This window comes from Centrocercus urophasianus, unplaced genomic scaffold, assembly GCF_019232065.1.
Source record: "Centrocercus urophasianus isolate 14NV4802_14NV808 unplaced genomic scaffold, USGS_Curo_1.0 seq_11, whole genome shotgun sequence".
NCBI lineage: Eukaryota > Metazoa > Chordata > Aves > Galliformes > Phasianidae > Centrocercus > Centrocercus urophasianus.
In genome coordinates, this window is record NW_024884253.1 from 4,289,319 (window position 1) to 4,308,020 (window position 18,702).

Sequence of the window (18,702 nt, forward strand, 5' to 3'; positions counted from 1 at the left end):
AAACTGAAGGTCACTAAGCCAGGAGAACTGAACAAAGGGCTCTTATATTTGGTGCTGGTGTTGTGGTGGCAATAAAAACCAACGAAAGTGGTAGTTAATATTCTCATTCTTTTTTGGAGTCGGCAAAAGACTTCCAGAAGCACAAAAAGAAAACTGTCTCTGAATTCCTTTCAAGTGGAGTATGGCACCCTCCAGTTTTCCAAGTCTTTGAAAAGTCTTGTGGTTGATCAGTCAGTTATATTTCACATTAACAGACAGAAAAAGAAATGCCCCTTGGCACATCCCAGAAAACAAAATACACTTCAAATCATGTCCTACACACAATGCAAATGCATTTGACATCTGAAAGAAGGATGCTAGTTTCTGAAGGTGTAGTTGTTAAGGGGTCTGTCCTCAGATGTTTTCTATGAGTTCCCTAGTCTGGGAGGGTATCCATCAAAGAGGCCACCATCACTGACCACTGTTTCTCTTAGGTGGACCTACTCCAATGTATTTCCTGCCTACCTCCATGGTCAGTTGTCTTGTCTCAGAAGTGAGCAGTCTAACTGTCTCCCACAAAAACCCTGTAATGAAGCTTAGGAAGTGTGGGATAGATGAGTGGATAGTGATGTGGACAGAACAGTGTCTGACTGGCAGAGCTCAGAGGGTCGTGATCAGTGATGCAGAGCTATCTGGAGGCCTGTAACAAGCAGTTTTCTCTGGGGGATATGTGCTAGGTGTGGTCTTGTTCAGCATCTTCATCAATGACCAAATAGTTTCAAAAAAAGCTAGTAAAGAGTCCTAAACCTGGGGAGAAATAACTGCATGCATCAGAGCTGGTTAGGGGATGACCTGCTGGAACCCGCAGAGAAGGATCTGGGTGTCCTCTTGGACAACAGGTTAGCTGTGAGCCAGCAGTGTGCCCTTGTGCCCAAGAAGGCCAATGGTATCCTGGAGTGTATTAAAAAGAAAGTGGCCAGGAGGTTGAGGGTGGTAATCATTCCTCTCTACTCTGTCCAGGAACACTGTGTCCAATTCTGGGCTTCCCAGTTCAAGAAAGACAGGGAACTGCTAGAGACAGAGGGTCACAAAGATGATGAGGAGCCTGAAACATCTCCTTTATGAGGGAAGTCTGAGACACCTGGCACTTTTCAGTCTGAAGAAGAGGAGACTGAGAGGCATCTTATCAGTGCTTACAAATATCGGATGTGAAGTGGATAAGGCCAGGCTCTTCAGTAGTGCCCAGTGACAGAACAAGGGCAATGGGCAGAAACTGGAACACGGGAAGTTCCTTACATACTTGAGAAAAAACTTCTTTGAGAGGGTGACAGAGCACTGGAACAGGCTGTCCAGAGAGGTTGTGGAGCCTCCTTCTTTGGAGATATTCAAAGCCCACCTGGACACTCTTCTGTGCAACCTGAAGTAGGGAACCTGTTCTAGCAGCGGGTTAGATTGGATGATCTCTAGAACTTCCTTCCAATCCCCACAATTCTGTGATTCTGTGATCAAAAATTATGATTTTTTTTCTGATTATTTGGCAGTGTGTCAAAGAGGTTCAGGTCTGGCAAGGATCAATTGGCTTAATTATTGATTGCATATGATTAGTCCCTGCTAAAGGCATCAGATTCAGGGTTCCCTGCATTTGGGAAATGGTACCACAGGAGATGAAAGCATGCTGTCATAAGCAATCTGTCATGCCGTGTCTTTCAGCACACCAAATTAAAAAACAAGTCTAAATAACATATCTAATGAAGATCACTCTAAACAGTGCAAAGAAAGATACTTCTCAGTGTTCTGCCCATGAGCCAAGAGACAGGTAGTAAATGTGCTTAAATAAATACCGCGTGTGATCCATGGAGTTCTCATGCGTCTGTTTGTTAAAGATCTCAGCAGCTGTCAAGAAGCTTTTTATTTTTCCACCACCCTAGGGAAACTGTAAAATGTGTTGTCACTCTCATTGCATGCAAACAAACTTTCCTTGAGCAGTTCAGGAAAGAAGAAAATAGCAGGTGTGGAAAAGAGTGATGCGGCAAGCAAAGTCCAGATGGAACAGCCCACACTGAGTCCTTGTCTTGAAACTCACTGTTTTTTTGTTTTTGTCAGACTGATAGAGCCAGCATGGAGCTCACTGAAGCTGACTCCCAAAGTGATCCTACACTCTCTCATCTGATGCATGAGCTTTAGGAGGGCTTGTATTCTGAATGTTGTGATGACTCTCGCATCAAAGGTACTAGTACAGTTGCAGTAAGACTGTTAGCACCAAGTTATGTCTTAAAGAGGAATTGTTCCATTACTTTGCAAGTGTCACTGTTGAAGTTTAAATTGAACCATCTTCCTGCAATTTAAGCATGCTTCTGTTCCATTCCCCAGAGACTTAGAAAACAGGTTGTTTTTTATTCCTGTTTGCATTAACTCTTCTATGCACCTGAGGATTGTTGAAGAGCTTCTTATAAGGCTTGTTAAAATTCAGCAACCATCAAATCTGTCAGTTTTTCTGTTTTCAAGCCACATTTTCTTCATCTCTGATACCACTGTTCTCTGCATAATTGCTGCCTACCTTTATGAAGATGTCACTTTCAAAACTGAATAGAATGAGGTTGTTCCAGTCTGAAGTTGTTCCAGTGGCAAGCCAAAGGACTAATGCATGTCTTGAAAGCTATACTCTGTTCATGCTGCTTTGGTGGTGATTTGTGTTTTTTCACATCATCGTGACACAATTTGGCTTGCAGCCCACTTTGACAACATGATTCACTATGGTTGTGATATTGGCAAATTTTGATGTTGGTGCATGCACATACTTTTAACTTTCTAACCTTGCACTCATCCCTGCTGAAATGCAGCTTTCTAATTCCTGATCAGGTTATACAATTTTTGGAAATCATTCTGAATTCAAATCCTGTCTTCCCATACTTACATTGCCTCTGAGCTTTATGCCATCTGAAAATTTAATAACCATGCTCTCACCATCTAATTTGATAATGAAAACACATACCAGAACTGGTTCCAAAACAGATCTGGCTGAATTCCATTTTCTACATCCTTCCACTCTGACAAAGCTCTGCCTATAACCTCTCTAACACATTATCAAACCAGCTTTGCACCCAGTCTATCACTGTTTCATCTTGACCATTTACTGCTGTAGCCTGTTTCTGAAAATGGCACATGTGGACATTTTGGAAACCTTAGTAATGGTGAGATTTATGACTGCTACATTTCCTTTACTCTTAAAGCCTGTTACCTTGCTAAAAGTAGAAAATTAGATTAGTTCAACACAATTCATGGTTGTCAAATCTGCATGGGCTACTTGTCCTTGCTGCTACGTGAAGCAGATGCTGGTGCTACTTATAACCTTGTAGGTGCTTATGAAACATGCATTTGTTCCGGAAGTTTTGGAAGCCTGAAGACAGGTTAGAATCATTTCCTGCACACCTCCTCTTCCACTGTGCTCCCTCCATCCCACCTAAAAAAGCTCACAACCAAAAGAAAAAGACAAAGGAATTACCATTTAGCTTAGACTTTATATGTGACATGCTACCATGACTTTGTGGCCCTACACAGGTGCCTTATGAAACCTTGTGAAGTTATCTTCACTGCAACAGCCACTTGCTGCTTTACCCTCTGCAGAAAGGCTTAGGGCTGGTTAAAGATTGGGGCTCCAGTTGAGCTCATCAGAGCACAAGCACACACATATTGGAAGAGTTTGGTTTACTCTATGCTGTGTTATGCCAGATATGCTTTGGGTGGCCTCATGGTGATAGTGGGGGGCTGCAGCTCTTGCAGTTTGAGTATTTACTCATTCAATTCTTCATTCAATGCATTTCCTTTGGTGGTTTCTGTGAAGGGTGTATTGTCCTGCTCGTGTTTCAGGGAACATGCAGTCACCCAGAGAGTGGAAATGACACAAGTCTTGAGATATCCAACTTGTTCTGATCCCGTGTTCTCAGCTGGGAGCTCTCCTGGCTCTTCTTGCTGCACAGCAGAACTAAATAATCCTGTTTTCAAACTGATGTCCTTAATTGTTGCTTAGACTCAAAACAAAAAGAGTAGCATGCTATTGCTAAAAGGGCAGCAGTAAACTGATAGTTTTGGTCCTGAATAATCAGCTTCTGCATTGCTCACAATGTGTATCTGTGTGTGTTCCTTTGGCAGCTACATCACCTGGAGAATCTCTGCACCATACCTAGCATTGTAAAAAGGCTCTTTCAGATCAGCCAGACACCTTCTTTTCATCTACATAAAAAGAAGATTCCTTTTTGTACTCAGCACTACTACTGGCTGTTGGGAAGATCACTCTTTGCATTAGGTCTGTATGCTCATAGAAAGAATAGAAGAAAAATGTTAGCTCACACAGGCATAGTATCTGCATTCAAAGACCTGTTGCTTCTGTATAGCTTTCCCACATCAAATGCTGCTAGATTTGAGCGATTTTTAAATGTCTACATAGCAACAACAGCACGGTTCTAGAAAATACTTGCAAAGTTTCATTTTCAGATATGACAGGTTTTATCCAGACTGAATAACTGTGGTTTGTTTGTGGTTTGTTGTAAATTATTCCTTCTATTTCTAATACTTTTCAACTCTGAGGATCAAAATCATGTCCCCGATTTCCCCTTCTAGGGAAATCCGACTAGGAAGAATTTCATGGCTCTGTAGATTCCTTTGTAGCTAACATCTATCCAAAGGCTACCTATCTCCCATCCAAGGAGTAAGACTTGGTGACTCTGCTTGTTCCTTCCAGTTCTGTTGATTTTGTTATTGTTTGGAATTTAAGGGTTTTGTTTGTTTGTTTGTTTTGTTACAGTATCTGAGAAACTACATTGCAATTTAACACCAGTTTTGCACATCTGATGAGATTACTAAAAAATCTCATTTGCTGGGTTTTTTTTTGTTTTGTTTTGTTTTGGTTTGGTTTGGTTTGGTTTTTTTTTTTTTATTTCCTGGAAAACTTTTGTTGATCTGGCTGAAACTAGAAAAGAAAATGAATGAAATTATATGATGCTGAGAGTATGTATGCATGTGGATTCTGCATGCTCATTTAGAGGAGCCAGAAAGCAGATGTCCTATGGAGATTCCAGTTCCTTGCCCTGCTGTAATATGCTAAGCACATTACAGTCTCTTCTGGGTGTCACTGTGTTCATGCCAGACCTTCAGATGTTTCTTTAGAAAGAAAGGCTGATAATGAACTGATAAACAAATATTAGTGCTACTTGAACTAGTAAGATTCTCACTACAAAGAGCTCACATATCTGATGATTGGAAAGATCTTATGCCAAAATGATCCTCCTTTCAGGAGGACAGCATAAAGAATATTCTCCAAGTATTTTTCAAAATGAAATGTGTTTTTTAGTCACACAAGTTACAAGTACTACCCTGCCCACTCAGGAAAGGTGGAGGGAACTGGGATTATTTAGCTTGGAGATGAGAAGGCTTCAGGGAGACCTCATTGCATCCTTCCAGTACTTGAAAGGAGTGTATAAACAGGAGGAGGAACAGCTGTTTATGAGGGTGGATAGTGATAGGACAAGGGAGAGTGGTTTTAAAATAAGATGGGAGATTTAGATTGTCAGCTCAGTTGAGTTAGAGAGCTCTCACAGTTTCTTGTAGCATCAGAATAGTTCTCCGAATCCTTCTCAGAATAGTTCTGCTTTATTGTGTTCAACATACATCTTATATACCATTCACTTACAAGCCAGAAATTCCTGTCCCTCTAATCAGTTAATTGGCCCTATCTTCTCCCAAACAACAGTGAGAAAGGATCTTAAGTGTAATAAGATTAACAATGCATACAAAAAGAGCCTCTGTTTACCCTTACATGCAGACAGCTGCTGTTTGCTCTCTGTCTTACACTCCAGACCCCCAACGTTTCACAGAGATAGGGTCTATCAAGGAGTCTGATAAATTCTTTGGTAACTCGCTCACAGTTACATCTTTCCCCACATTAGGTTAGATATTAGGAGGAAGTTTTTTACACAGAGAGTGGTGAGGCGCTGGAACAGGTTGCTCAAGGAGGCTGTGGATGCCCCATCCCTGGAGGCATTCAAGGCCAGGCTGGATGTGGCTCTGGGCAGCCTGGTCTGGTGGTTGGCAACCTTGTACATAGCAGGGGGGTTGAAATCAGATGATCATTGTGGTCCTTTTCAACCCAGGCCATTCTATGATTCTATGATTTCAAAATCCTCGTAAGTTTGCCTTTAACTTTTCTCATTGCAGACTGTAGTAACAAGTCTGCAAGTATTATATGTGTTATATGCCCGGAAAATATAGACATTGCTGCTGCAGACAAACCTAAGAATGTTTTGGTCTTATCTCTATGATGAAGTGAGATTCATCAAGTTAAATTCATATTTTCACAGCCAGAGCTGCTGAACTGGAGGATCCTCCAGGAACTGGGCATCCTGATTCCTTTATCACCACGTATTCAAAGGAGGGCAACAAAGCTGGTGAGGGGTCTGGAACACAGGCCATATGAGGAGAGGCTGAAGGAGCTGGGAATGTTCAGCCTGGAGAAGAGGAGGCTCAGGGGAGACCTCATTGCTCTCTATAACTTCCTGAAGGGAGGTTGTAGTGAGCTGGGGGTTGGCCTCTTCTCTCATGTCATTAGTGATAGGACCAGAGGGAATGGCTTCAAGCTATGGCAGGGGAGATTCAGGCTGGACATGAGGAAGTATTACTTTTCAGAAAGGGTGGTCAGGCACTGGAATGGACTGCCCAGGGAGGTGGTGGAGTCACCGACCCTGGGGGTGTTCAAGGAAAGACTGGATGTTGTGTTGAGGGACATGGTTTAGTGGGAGCTACTGGGAATAGGTGAACGGTTGGACTGGATGATCTTTTAGGTCTTTTCCAACCTTGGTGATTCTATGATTCTATGATTCTATGATTGCAGTCATTAGCTTCTAGTGCTAACTGGGCAAACAGTCTCAAAGCAACTCCCACTAGGGACCTTTTCATATGGCACCAGTGCCATGTATGGGCAGCCTTGCTGGTGCTTCTTGGAGGAAAAATGGGGACAGTGGGATCCCCAGAGCAAAGATGCTCACTGTTCTCCAAAATGGTTTCCTTGGACAGGATGCTCTGTGGTACGAACTGCTCCCGAAGTAAGGCTGCTCTTCTGCAGTCACCTATTAATGAATAGATCCTGGCTTAAACTTACAGCTGTAACCTGTTCATGATAAGATGCAGTCAGCTATCAGATTTAATAAACACTGTATAAAAATAAGCAATCTCAGCTGATGGAACTATGCCCCTCACTTTAACTGCAGCCAGAGATGTCCAAAATGAGCTTTCAAAAACGGGGGCCAAAAAAGTTTTGGAGGTTATAGAAAGGTGTTAGTTACTCAGAGCTATACATGCAAATCTATGCCTCTGCTCCTCTGGTGAGTGAATATGGCTGAAATTTTTGGCTTCTCCTATCTACACATCTGGAAAACAATCTGGTGAGTTCAACCTGCTGGAAGCAGAGCCTGGAAGCAACTGCCTGTTGTTTGCACACTGAGCACGAAGGGCAGAACTCACAGATGGATTTTCCTCTAAGTTTCCCTGGAGGTACAACACTCCCCCACACAAAATTTTCAACAGTGATTAGAGTCTCAAAAGCAAGATTGTATTAAAACAACAGAATGAGGGCAATAAAAATTTTAAACTCGAGAAAACTCAGAGTGAGACAGAGAGAATAAAAATTGGTTTTTGAACATAGCTTCTGTACTGGCAGTGGAGTTCCTTATTTAAGATTTGTTGTATTTCCAGTAATCTTTCAGTAGCTTCTGGGATCACAGCACACTACACATGTACCCTCTGAAGTAGTTTCTTTTCATTCCTTATTAGCCCTGCCTCCCTGGCCCCAGCACGGCCATAATAGATGAGATTGAGGGTTATCTTGCACCATCTGTGCAGTACTGTCTCTCCAATTACAGCCATAAAAAAGAAGCCCAGAAAAAAAGAAGGCAGAGAAAAAAAAATAAAGAAAAAGAAAAAGAAAAAAAGGAATATTACACATTGAAGTGTTCTCAGTTTCCGAGCATTTTTAATTTGGGGAGACCTTGGTCTGTTTCAGCATGTCTGCTTAACAGATAATCTTAACCAATTTCCTTTCCAAGTCTTCCAAGAGGCAGACTTGTGCAAACTACTTTCGTCCGCATTTCTGGCAAGATATTTTCCAGAGCTGCAGCCCATTTCTTTGATGATGACCTCCACAGGCTACCACTCCTTGTGACCTTAGAACAGCTCTGAAGTCAGTCCCCATGCACTGTTTTCGGCATTTCAGCACTGCAGTACAAAAAAAAAAAAAAAAAAAAAAAAAAGCATTAAATTATTAGGGTACAAAGGAGAACTACAGAGATGGTAAAGGGTATAGAGGAGAAGATGTACGAAGAGCAGCTGAGGTCCCGTGGCTTTTTCAGCCCAGAGCGGAGGAGCTGAGGGAAGGCCTGATGGCAGCTGCAGCTCCTCACAGGGAGTGGAGGGCAGCGCTGAGCTCTGCTCTGTGTGACAGCGACAGGGCTGAGGGAACGGCATGGAGCTGCGTCAGGGGAGGGGAAGCTGGGGGTTAGGGAAAGGGTCTGCACCAGAGGGCAGTGGGCACGGAATGGGCTGCACAGGGCAGTGGGCACGGCCCCGAGCTGCTGGAGTTCAAGGAGTGTTTGGGCAGTGCTATAAGACATAGGGTTTGGATGTGGGGTGATCTTTTATGGAGCCAGGAGTTGGACTCTGAGATCCTTGTGAGTCCCTTCCAACTGAGGCTATCTTATTATTCCATGATTCTGAGGTTTCTTGTTGCTTTTATTTTGTTTTAAATAATCTCCCCCCTCCAGTCTTCCCTTCCTCTCTTCCCTTGGCAATTTTTGTTATTCAAAAAATGACATTTCTTTTGCAATTAAAAGAACAAGGACCCTTTTAGAGCAAATATGTAAATTTAAACTAAACATATTTGGTCTGAACTGCAAGGCCTCTGTGGGATAAAGAACATCTCAGTAATATTAAAAAGCAACAATTCAGTCATCTACTAAATAAGTGCAAGTTAGATCTGTAGTTAAAACTGCTTTAGTTCCACGCACTTCTGAGCAACTGCAGCAATTTACTGCACTTGACCTTTAGCATGAGATTTAGAAAGGAAATGTTTGACATTCTGCTCTGTTTGCAAGAAGCCTGTGAGGCAAATAAGTAATACTGCCTTCTTTTCCAGATTGTTCCCTGAATAGCTTTGATACACTGTTAGAATTCAGAAACCTTGATTTCTTGCTCAGAGGTCTCTTAGGAAGAGAGAGATGGCCATTGAATGTACTTAAAATCATGAACCCAAACTCTCCTGTTTTCTAAATTTTCCTTAAAGTCCTTCAAGAATTATGCTGAGAAGCAGCACAAATCTTTTCTTTAGGGAAAAAAATCTATAAAGTGTGTTAAAACAGGTGGGCATCTTTCTGTCCCGGAGGTGAGTGTTCTGGCTTTGTTTGTTCCAGCAATTTGTATGATTTGGAAATTAGTCCTAAATTTCACATGAAATTGCCTCTGCAGGAATCCCATCATACAGTCATTGTGTAATCTGTAGCAAAGAACTGGTTTTTTTTTTTCTAAACTGTTCACTGGAAAGTGGTGCTGGCTATATGTGAAGTCATTATGGAGCACTGATTATTCTCGAACTCAGAATCCTTTAAATAATGGATGAGAAGAGCAGTGATTTTTTTTTTTTTTTGTCATCTTCATTTTACTATAGAACTTTAATGTACATATGCAGACACCTGCATATAGCTTTCTGTCTTCTGTCTTGCTAAAACAAAATGGGAATTTTATTTCTGAAAGCTTCCAGAACTCTAACAGCAATGCAGGACAGTCAGTGTACTAAAGCACTATGAAGTACTTATACAAGGCAATCTCTCCAGTTTATAGCTGAATATAGCTCACTGTATAGCTCACTGTCAGATGAATCTCACATACTGCAAAGTGTGCTAGCAGAGTGCTGCAAAGCTGCACACGCAATACCTTCAGACATGTTTGGGTATGATAATGAGCACTGAAGGAGAAACGACCAGTTTTCAGGATGGTGTCTGTCAATATTGTCAGCTAGGTGTTTAAGAAATTGAGTTGCATTCATGCAATTAAATATCTAATTCCAGAAGTTGGTGTGTTACACTGGCCATGTTGTATGACAAATACTAATCTTCTCTACAGAGTCATGTCTCTCAGTATTGATGAAGAAACAGGCTTGCTCTTTAATCTCCCCAATGGTTTCCTGTTTGATATTTATTGAAAACATGAGAAATTAATAAAATCATAGAATCATAGAAATATTAAGGTTGGAAAAGACCACTAAGATCCAACCAACAACCCATCACCACCATGCCCTGTAACGATGTTACTCAAATATAATTAATTAATATAATCAAAATATCATTTTGTTTTCATAATTACTTCTTGAACTGTGATTCCTTGCCTAGTTAGTTCATGAAGGAAAGCAAAACCAGTATGGAACCGTGGCAGCGGGACTTCAGACTTTTGCACACGTATAGCTTTTCCAAGCTAAGATCCAGAATGAAAATGAGATTTAGATAAAATTGTGCTTGTCCCATTGTGCTGCTGTTTCTTGTCTTCTCGTGTTATTTTCCTTTTTTATGATGCAAGTAAATTTTGTGCTGTGTTCAGTAGAGTGTATTTGTGATGAATAAGCTAGCTACAGAGAACACAGTGCTGGAGATAGCTTCAGGGATCTGGAGCTGTGACATTTTAATGTGGAGAAACCTCACAAATGAAAAATGTCGTAAAAATGCACTGTATGGACACAGCATGGCATTCTCAGCTTTCAGAACTGTCTGAGGGCTCAGTAAATGTAATTAATTTAGTCACACCCTCCATACCATACTAACAGAACAGAAGAAAGACATAAAAACAGCAAAGCCTGATAAACTCTTTTTTTCCCAGACTTCATTCATTCACACGTGGAAAACAAGTTGCCGAACAAACTACATTTTGCTGTTTTTATGGTGAAGGTATTGAGAACCAGGCTGGAGTTACCACAGCAGTAAGCATTCTGGGACATTATGTATCTGGTTCAATAGCTGAAAGGAGGCACAGTTCCTTGTCTTACTACAAGACTGTAGTCAATGGGCATTCATGTGCACATTTGTCTTCTTGGAACAGTTCTAAGAGATCCAAGAAAATCATTAAGTGGAGAAGAAATGTCATATTGTGCAGATGGGGTTGCTGTTCTGTCTCCACTTGCTGCACTTGGGATGTCATCAAGTAATATGGTGAAGAACAAGTTCAAGAGAGCAGTTATCACCAGCTTGTCTTTTGTAAGGGAGGGCATGCTGAGTGAGAGACATGCTGAATTAGATACGGAGGAAGGCAAGGCCTTCTTGTATGATATTACATAGGCTTTTTTATTTGGCTGCTGCTCATTCATCTATCAAAGATATCTCAGACTAGACCAGATTCACTGTGCTGTCCCACTCATTTTACTGTATAGATTTTTCTGGTTGCTGTTTTTATCAACAGCTCTGGAACAAAACTGAGAAATAAGAGCAAAGTCAATAAGGCTGTGTGTGAGTTACTAAAGAACCTTCAGCCTGGAGGGTTAGCAGCAAAAGTTTCTGTCCATTTTTTTGTGCAACAGCTGTAGAAGTTGTGTAAGGACACCACCAAGCATTTTGAGAAAAGATTGCTTTTATCTGTTTGGCAATCTTCTATTTGTAGTTGGCAAATATTTCCACGGTTGAAGTTTACAAGGCCTCTGTATGCTTTGCTATTGTGGCTCAAGCTTAAGCCAGTTATAACCATGGACAGATTGTATGTAAGCCTTTTCTGCTGGGAACAGCAGTAGATGATCCACCAGTACCATTCATCTCAAGACCAGAGCTGCTGGAAACAAGTTCCAATAAGTGAAGAAAAAATTGTGCAGGCCCCTAAAATTCAAGAATAATATATATATTTTTTTCCCCCAATAAATTACATTACAAAACACAAGCAAACTAACAAAAACAACAAAAAAAACAGAGGTAAGGTACCCAAAAGAGTTTCATTTATTCACTATATTGAATGATTATTATAAGGAAACAGGTTCCTAGCAGAAGGTATGCAGACTGCACCTCAGATTCTGAGTACATTTTATGAACAGCAGCATTACAGTATCGTTTACTTCCTTGGATGCAGAACAGTACAATACTCAGGTACCAGTCCAGCATTTATTCACATTTAACAGCCAAGGAGGTAGGAGTTTGTACCCTCCTGATTATCGTGGAATCATATAGTGGTCTGCGTTGAAAAGGACCATAATGATCATCTAGTTTCAACCCCCTCATTCATGTTCACCAGGACGTGATTTCTTATTCCTGCTGGAAGGTTGCTGCTGGTCTGGGATACTAGGAATAGAGTTGTGCAGGTCCTTGCTGTAAAGCTACTCTTGATTACAAGACATGGGCTACAGGTTGAGGTCCCTGTGTATCTCCAGGATTTATCTTTGTGCCTCTTCTCTATCTCCCATACCTTCTCCCCACTCTCAGGATGTTTCTTCCATGCAGAATCTTTTTCCTTTCTGTTTCTCCTTTTCCTTCCTAAGATCACTTCCTTTCAAGTATGTCTTCTTTTCTTGCCAGACTGCAAGCCTACAGTTTTCCCATCTGAACATTCTATGTGTAGCAGCATAGCATGTGATCAGCCTCCTATCTGATGGTCCTGTTTCATGGCTCTTTATTAACAGGAGGATTCAGGATGTGTCATTTCTGTTTAGACCAGAAGTCTTCAAAATTTACAGCCAGCCTTTGCTGGTTGCAGCTAGCAAATAGCAGGCTGCTACTTGAGAGTTCAAAAGTTCAATTTCAGACATTTCCCACAAACATGTATACACCCAATTATCTGCTGTCTGTCAGTTTTCACAATTCAAGTGATTTTTTGCCTATGACAGGGTTATAATTTGAAAAAAATGTATGGATCACTAGATGAGAAGTGTTGTCATTCAGGGTATTTAAGCAATCTTAAACGATTGTCTCCTGAAGGCATCACTGTAGTCAAACAATATGATTTTTGAAATTTCTGCCTATGTTCTAATAATTAAGTAATTTTAATTCTATCATTTCTTTTTCAACTAAAAAGCTGCTTAAATTTGATAGTTTCATAAGTTTACCAGAGGTCATTGAAAAGTAAATGGCTGTTACTATTCTTACCTGTAGAATCTCTTCCCCATTTTTTTTTCTTCTTGTTTTAGTTGTTCTTATTTTTTTCTTGTTTACTTGGAAAGTCAAATTATGAAGTCCGCTGTTTTGTGCAGAATTGGTGAAGTTGCAAGCAATAGGATTGTGGCCTTTAACCACAAAGCACTGCTTGCTGAGAGATTGGGTCTAGAGGAGGTTGCACGTGCTCTCAAAGAGCAGAGAATCAGAGTCATAGAATCATTAAGGATGGAAAATACAGTTAGTATAATCTCATCCAACCATCAGCTCATCACCACCATGTCCACTGAATCATGTCCCTCAGTACCACATCTGCTCTTCTCTTGAACACCTCCAGGGACAGTGACTCCACCACCTTCATGGGCTGCCTGTTCCAATTCCTCACCACTCTTTCTGAGAAGAAATTTCTCCTAATCGTAATCCCTCTGTTACAACTTAAGGCAATTACCTCTTGTCCTATGAAACTGAGACTAAAGCAGATATCTGCCAGTTTTTCCTTTGACTATAGGCTTCAGTGGGCAGGGCAGCATGGCATACTTTTCATTTGTTATCTCATCTATGGCAGTCTTGAAAATGATTGATTCATAGTGCTATTCAATGTATCGTTTAAAACTGTAGAATTTCCTAACAGATTGTTGTGATGATTGAGCGTGAGGTATATCTGGCATGGAGCAGTTCTTCTCCTGGACTTGTCCTCATTCTTCATTAGCAATGGAGGCTGAACTGTGTAGTGTGAAAGTAAACATTTCAAAGTTCATAGCTCAGCAGCTGGTGAGTCACTCCAGAGCCAAGGTGAATGTCAATAAGAAGAGATGCACTGTGAAAGGTGATTAGTTTCTGTGGAGAGACTCAGTGATTCATTATCAGGTCTTGCTGCATTTTAATTGAAAGGATTAGAAAACTGTATTTTGACCTAGCAGATAACAAGGAAAATAACGGATTTTTTGTTGAGTGGAAGGTCTTAGCTGAAACATTTGCTTAGATCTGCTCATAGTCATTTTCTGTGCAAGTATTTCATGTCTTTTTCTTGGATCTGTCCTTTGGTATTAAGAAGATGAGTCCTGTGCCATGGTTGCACCAGAAAGCTGTGGAAATAACAGAAGAATGCAGTAGACTCTGGCCTAAAAATACATTATCACTGTAGAGGACAAAAAAAAAAAAAAAGTAGGTGTGTACTCATGGTGGGGAAGCAGGAAGGGAAAACAAGACAGTGCAGATTGCATGAAATGATCTGAAAGAGGCAAGGATTTGGTAAAACAGTTCTTCAAGTCACACAATGTTGTAATGGGAGGAGGTCAGAAGAATGGAAGCACGTGGGTTAACTGATAAAAGACTCTGGAATCATTAATTTGGGCAAGAAAAACTAATTTGTGCTTTATCAATGGACTATAAGAGCATACAATAGGACTCTGTCCTAGGGAAGCTTCGGAAAACTAAGAGGAGGAAACTGTTCAGTGCTAGTTGAGAAGCAGGTACTGCTATCACGAGCTGAGCTAGGAAAACCAGATATGGTTAAGCTTATGCAAGATTTGCCCTCATTTCTTACTTGTAACTTTGCCAAACTTTAATTATCCTGGCTGAAACTTTTCTTGCGAGACGTGGGCCTAAGACTGAAGGGTGTGTGTATGTTTCCCTGTGTGTTATCCAATTTCAGTCATCCTGAAAACTGAGAACTGAAGAAACAGTGTTTTAGCCAGGTGAAGGAAAATACAGTAACCTTTTTCTTCAAGCAGCTCTAATGTGCAGAGTAGCTGAAAGTCCAGCTGTTAATAACAGAGATGTTTCTTTTGCTGCTGGCTTGTGAATGTCAAAGTGTGTAAATCTTATGGAAAACAGAGAAGAAAAATCTCTGAGGGTGCTCCATTGAGGATGGTCCATCAACTCCTAACCTCCCAGTATGCAGTGGTGGCATATGCACCTTACACAAAGCAGACAGAATTTTTCCTACATAAAATCCATGCTTTCCAAGGACCTGAAACAATGCAAACTAAGTCAATATGTACATGAAGTATATGAATGTTCACATGCCCTTTAGGCTCCAAACAAACCCAGAGGAGAGCAAAGCTACCAAATGGTGAGGAGAGCTAAACTGCTCTCTAGGTTCCCTGTTGACTTAATGGGAGCTTGAACACCTACGTCTAGATGCAAGTACTTGAATTTGGAGCTGATCCCATCCCTCTCATCTCTAGCAAGCAGGAGATAAAGAGCGTTGACAGCAGAGGGAGTTGACAGAGAATGAGTGTTGACAGCAGAAAACCTATCATTTGTGCTCATGGTTATTTCTTCTGCAGGCACCATGATGGAGGAGAAGAGATTCTGGCTAAAACTGACAGTGTGGGGTTGCAAGGCCAACAAGCCTGGGAGGAAAGCCCAAAGAGCCCAGATACAAGGAGTCACGAGACTGAACTATACAGAGGGACCTGGAGAAAGACTGCTGAAGACAGCTGAAGGGGAAAGTCAGACAGAATGGGACAAAGCAAATTTAAATAGAGACAGTAGAAGGTGATTTTCTCTTGTCTGCGTGAGATTATTTCCTGGTTTGGAGTATGTGAGTTAATTTTTTCTATTAGAAATGTAACATAAGGCTCAAAGCTTGCCCTTGTTTAACAAGTCTCATAATAAAATTCCCAGGCTTGAAAATATCTGTGTCATAACCTCATTTTTTTTCAGTAAACAACAGACAGATGGGATAGAAAATAACTCCTAGAACTGTTGTGGTTTTCAATATATAAAAAGAAGTAATCAACAACAATTAGAAAACTTTAATAGGTCTTCATAAAGTCCGTTGCACACTCTCCATAACCACATATCACTTGTGCCTCCTGGAGCACTCAACTTGCAATGACCTTGCACAGGAATTGTTCTACTGAATCAGTCTGTGCTTGCTCAAGAATATGGCTGAAGTTTGAGTTAAAGAATAGGAAAAAACAAAGCACTGGGCAACTCATCTGCCTGTCACTCCATTATGTCTATATGCAGACTAAATCTTTAATTCAGCTACATTTATTTCTAATCTTTTTGAAGAGAAACAAACCAATTTTATTAGCTGGTAATCAGACCACTAGCTAACTGTTTCAACACTGCAAGGTATATGTGTTTAAGTACGGTCCTTAATTACAGCTAGTTAGTTATCAGATCTAGCATTTCTGGAAGTTCTGTAACAGGTGAACTTTAATTTTGGGATTCTGTGCAGAACACTTACATTTTAGTGTTTCAGTCTGCTAGAAACTCATCCTAAATATAAGAAAGTCGCTGACAAGTGCTTCAGCTTGTGTTTTTAGGCTTGTAGTTTCATATGGATGGGTTTTATAATTAGTATTTCATCACCATCATAACCCTAGTAGGAACCCTGGTCATAGATCAAGAACCTTCCTGCATTAGCAGCTGTACAAAATGACAGAATGAGCCCTCCATCCTTGTGGATTGCATCCCTTCCTGCTGAAGTCAGGTCAAATTCTGTTGTCAGTTACCCTGGTGTATATCGAAAACCACTTTGTTGTTATTTCAGTGCAAACAGAGATCAGAGTACAGAGAAAGGTTTTTGCTTATGGACTGAATGCCCTTCACCAGTGTGGAACAGCCTCATACAGCAGAAACCTATCTCTGACCTGTGCTGCTTAATCCGTCAGATGCTGACAGTTAATAAACTTAATGCTAGAAGTGCCAGCTGGCAGCCTGTTGCTTGGGTGGATTAAACCAATTATTACAGTTCTCGCTCTTTCTGCAATCCCCTGACGTCCTCGCTCTTTCTCTGTACAATTCCCAGTGAAGCTCATGTGATTTTATAGGATTGATAGAGTGGTGTTATCTTTATGTAGAAGACGGGCACAGTGTGAGTCTCTGCACATAGCTGCTAGTGTTGAGCAGGCTGATCAGAAAGAGGTCCTGGTGTGCTGGGAACATCTGGGAGGATGGTGGTATTCCTGATTGGGTGCGTGAACATCAAGGACAAGGCTCTTTTCTGTGAGAGTTGCAGGTTTCCTTTCCACCCGTGTTCTAGAAAAGGGCTGTTTCTCTTGGAGTGAGAGATGAAGTTTATCATTATATGTGCACAACACTAGATACTTTGCCGTCACTACAAGAAAGATATTGAGGCCCTGAAGTTTTTCCAAAGAAGGACAATGAAGCTGTGAGTGGTCTCCCAAGTAAAAGTGATAGAATAAGAGGGAATGGCCTGAAGTTGGACTAGAGGAGGTTCAGATTAGGTATTAGGAAAGATTTCCTCCGAAAGAGTGGTGAAGCATTGGAACAGGCTGCCCAAGGAGGTGGTGGAGTCACTGTCCCTGGAGCAGTTCAAGAAAAGGGCAGATGTGGCCCAGAGGATCATGGTTAATGGGCATGGCTGTGATGGGTTGATGATTGGGCTAGATGATCGTAGTGGTATTTTCCAGCCTTAATGATTCTATGATTCTGTGACTCTATATCTTCACCACCTATGCCTTTGTTTCTCTTCACTGTAGATCTTCAGTGGGCAGAAAATTTGTTTTCAGGACACTAGTCTGGGTATTTCCTCTATTCACATCTGAGCAAAGATCTGAGGTATTCATGGTACAAGGACTCCACACACAGCAGAATGATTTAGGCTGAATCACTATGGGGCTACTCTGACAAGTTCCTGGCTGATTAACATACACACAAAAGTGTTCAAATGAAACACAAAAAGTGTTCAAATGGCAATGTTGGGCACACTAGTGTTTTGCACATCTGTGGCTGTGTGTCTTATAAAAAGCTGATCAAGCTGATCTCAGCCTTCTAGGAAGTGGTAAATCCTGGATAAATCTTCTACTTATACTGGATAAATTCATATCCAAATGGCTTTTGATCTTTTTTTTTTCTTTTTTTCCCCCCAGGTACCTGTGTTACTACTGTGAATAGAACCTTTCTGTTTCCCTTGGCATACCCTGCTAGGCTGAAAGACCTCCAGAGGGATCACAGAAAACTATAATACAGGTTGTGTCACAGAAGGATACCTGCCCTTTGCCAAGACACCAACCCATGCTTTTGGTCATTTTTATTTTGTTTGTTTGTTTTGATTTATTACTTTATTTTATTTTTAATGCAGTCATTGTTCTGTTTTGGAGAATAATGTATGCAAGTCAGGCAGCAAATCAATAGAAATAATTATTTTTCATCTTTGTTGTTGGTCTTGTATGATTCTTTTGACTCCTGTTATTGCATCTATTACATTCTTTTTCTGCTGTGGTGTAACTGATCTCCATTACAGAGTTGCTGATGTTGTTGTTTTTGTTTTTAATACACAGAATATCAGATCCAACCAAAGCCATTAAGTTTATTCAGAGAGTTAGTTTTGTTCTTTAATATAGCCAGATTATTAGAATTCCAAAATAGTTCACCAAATAAAGAATTCTCATGATAAAAACTTAAGATTGTGATCAGATGTCTCTCTGTACTAAGAAAGAAATGCAAAAAAACATGTTGTGGTTGAATTATTTAATGCATGGTCTTGTATGTCATCTTTTATAGCTGCCTTAATATTAATAGTGAAACAAAACCAAAGTTCGCATAGGCATTGTGAAGCCTGAAAAAATATCTTCCTTATATGTTATCA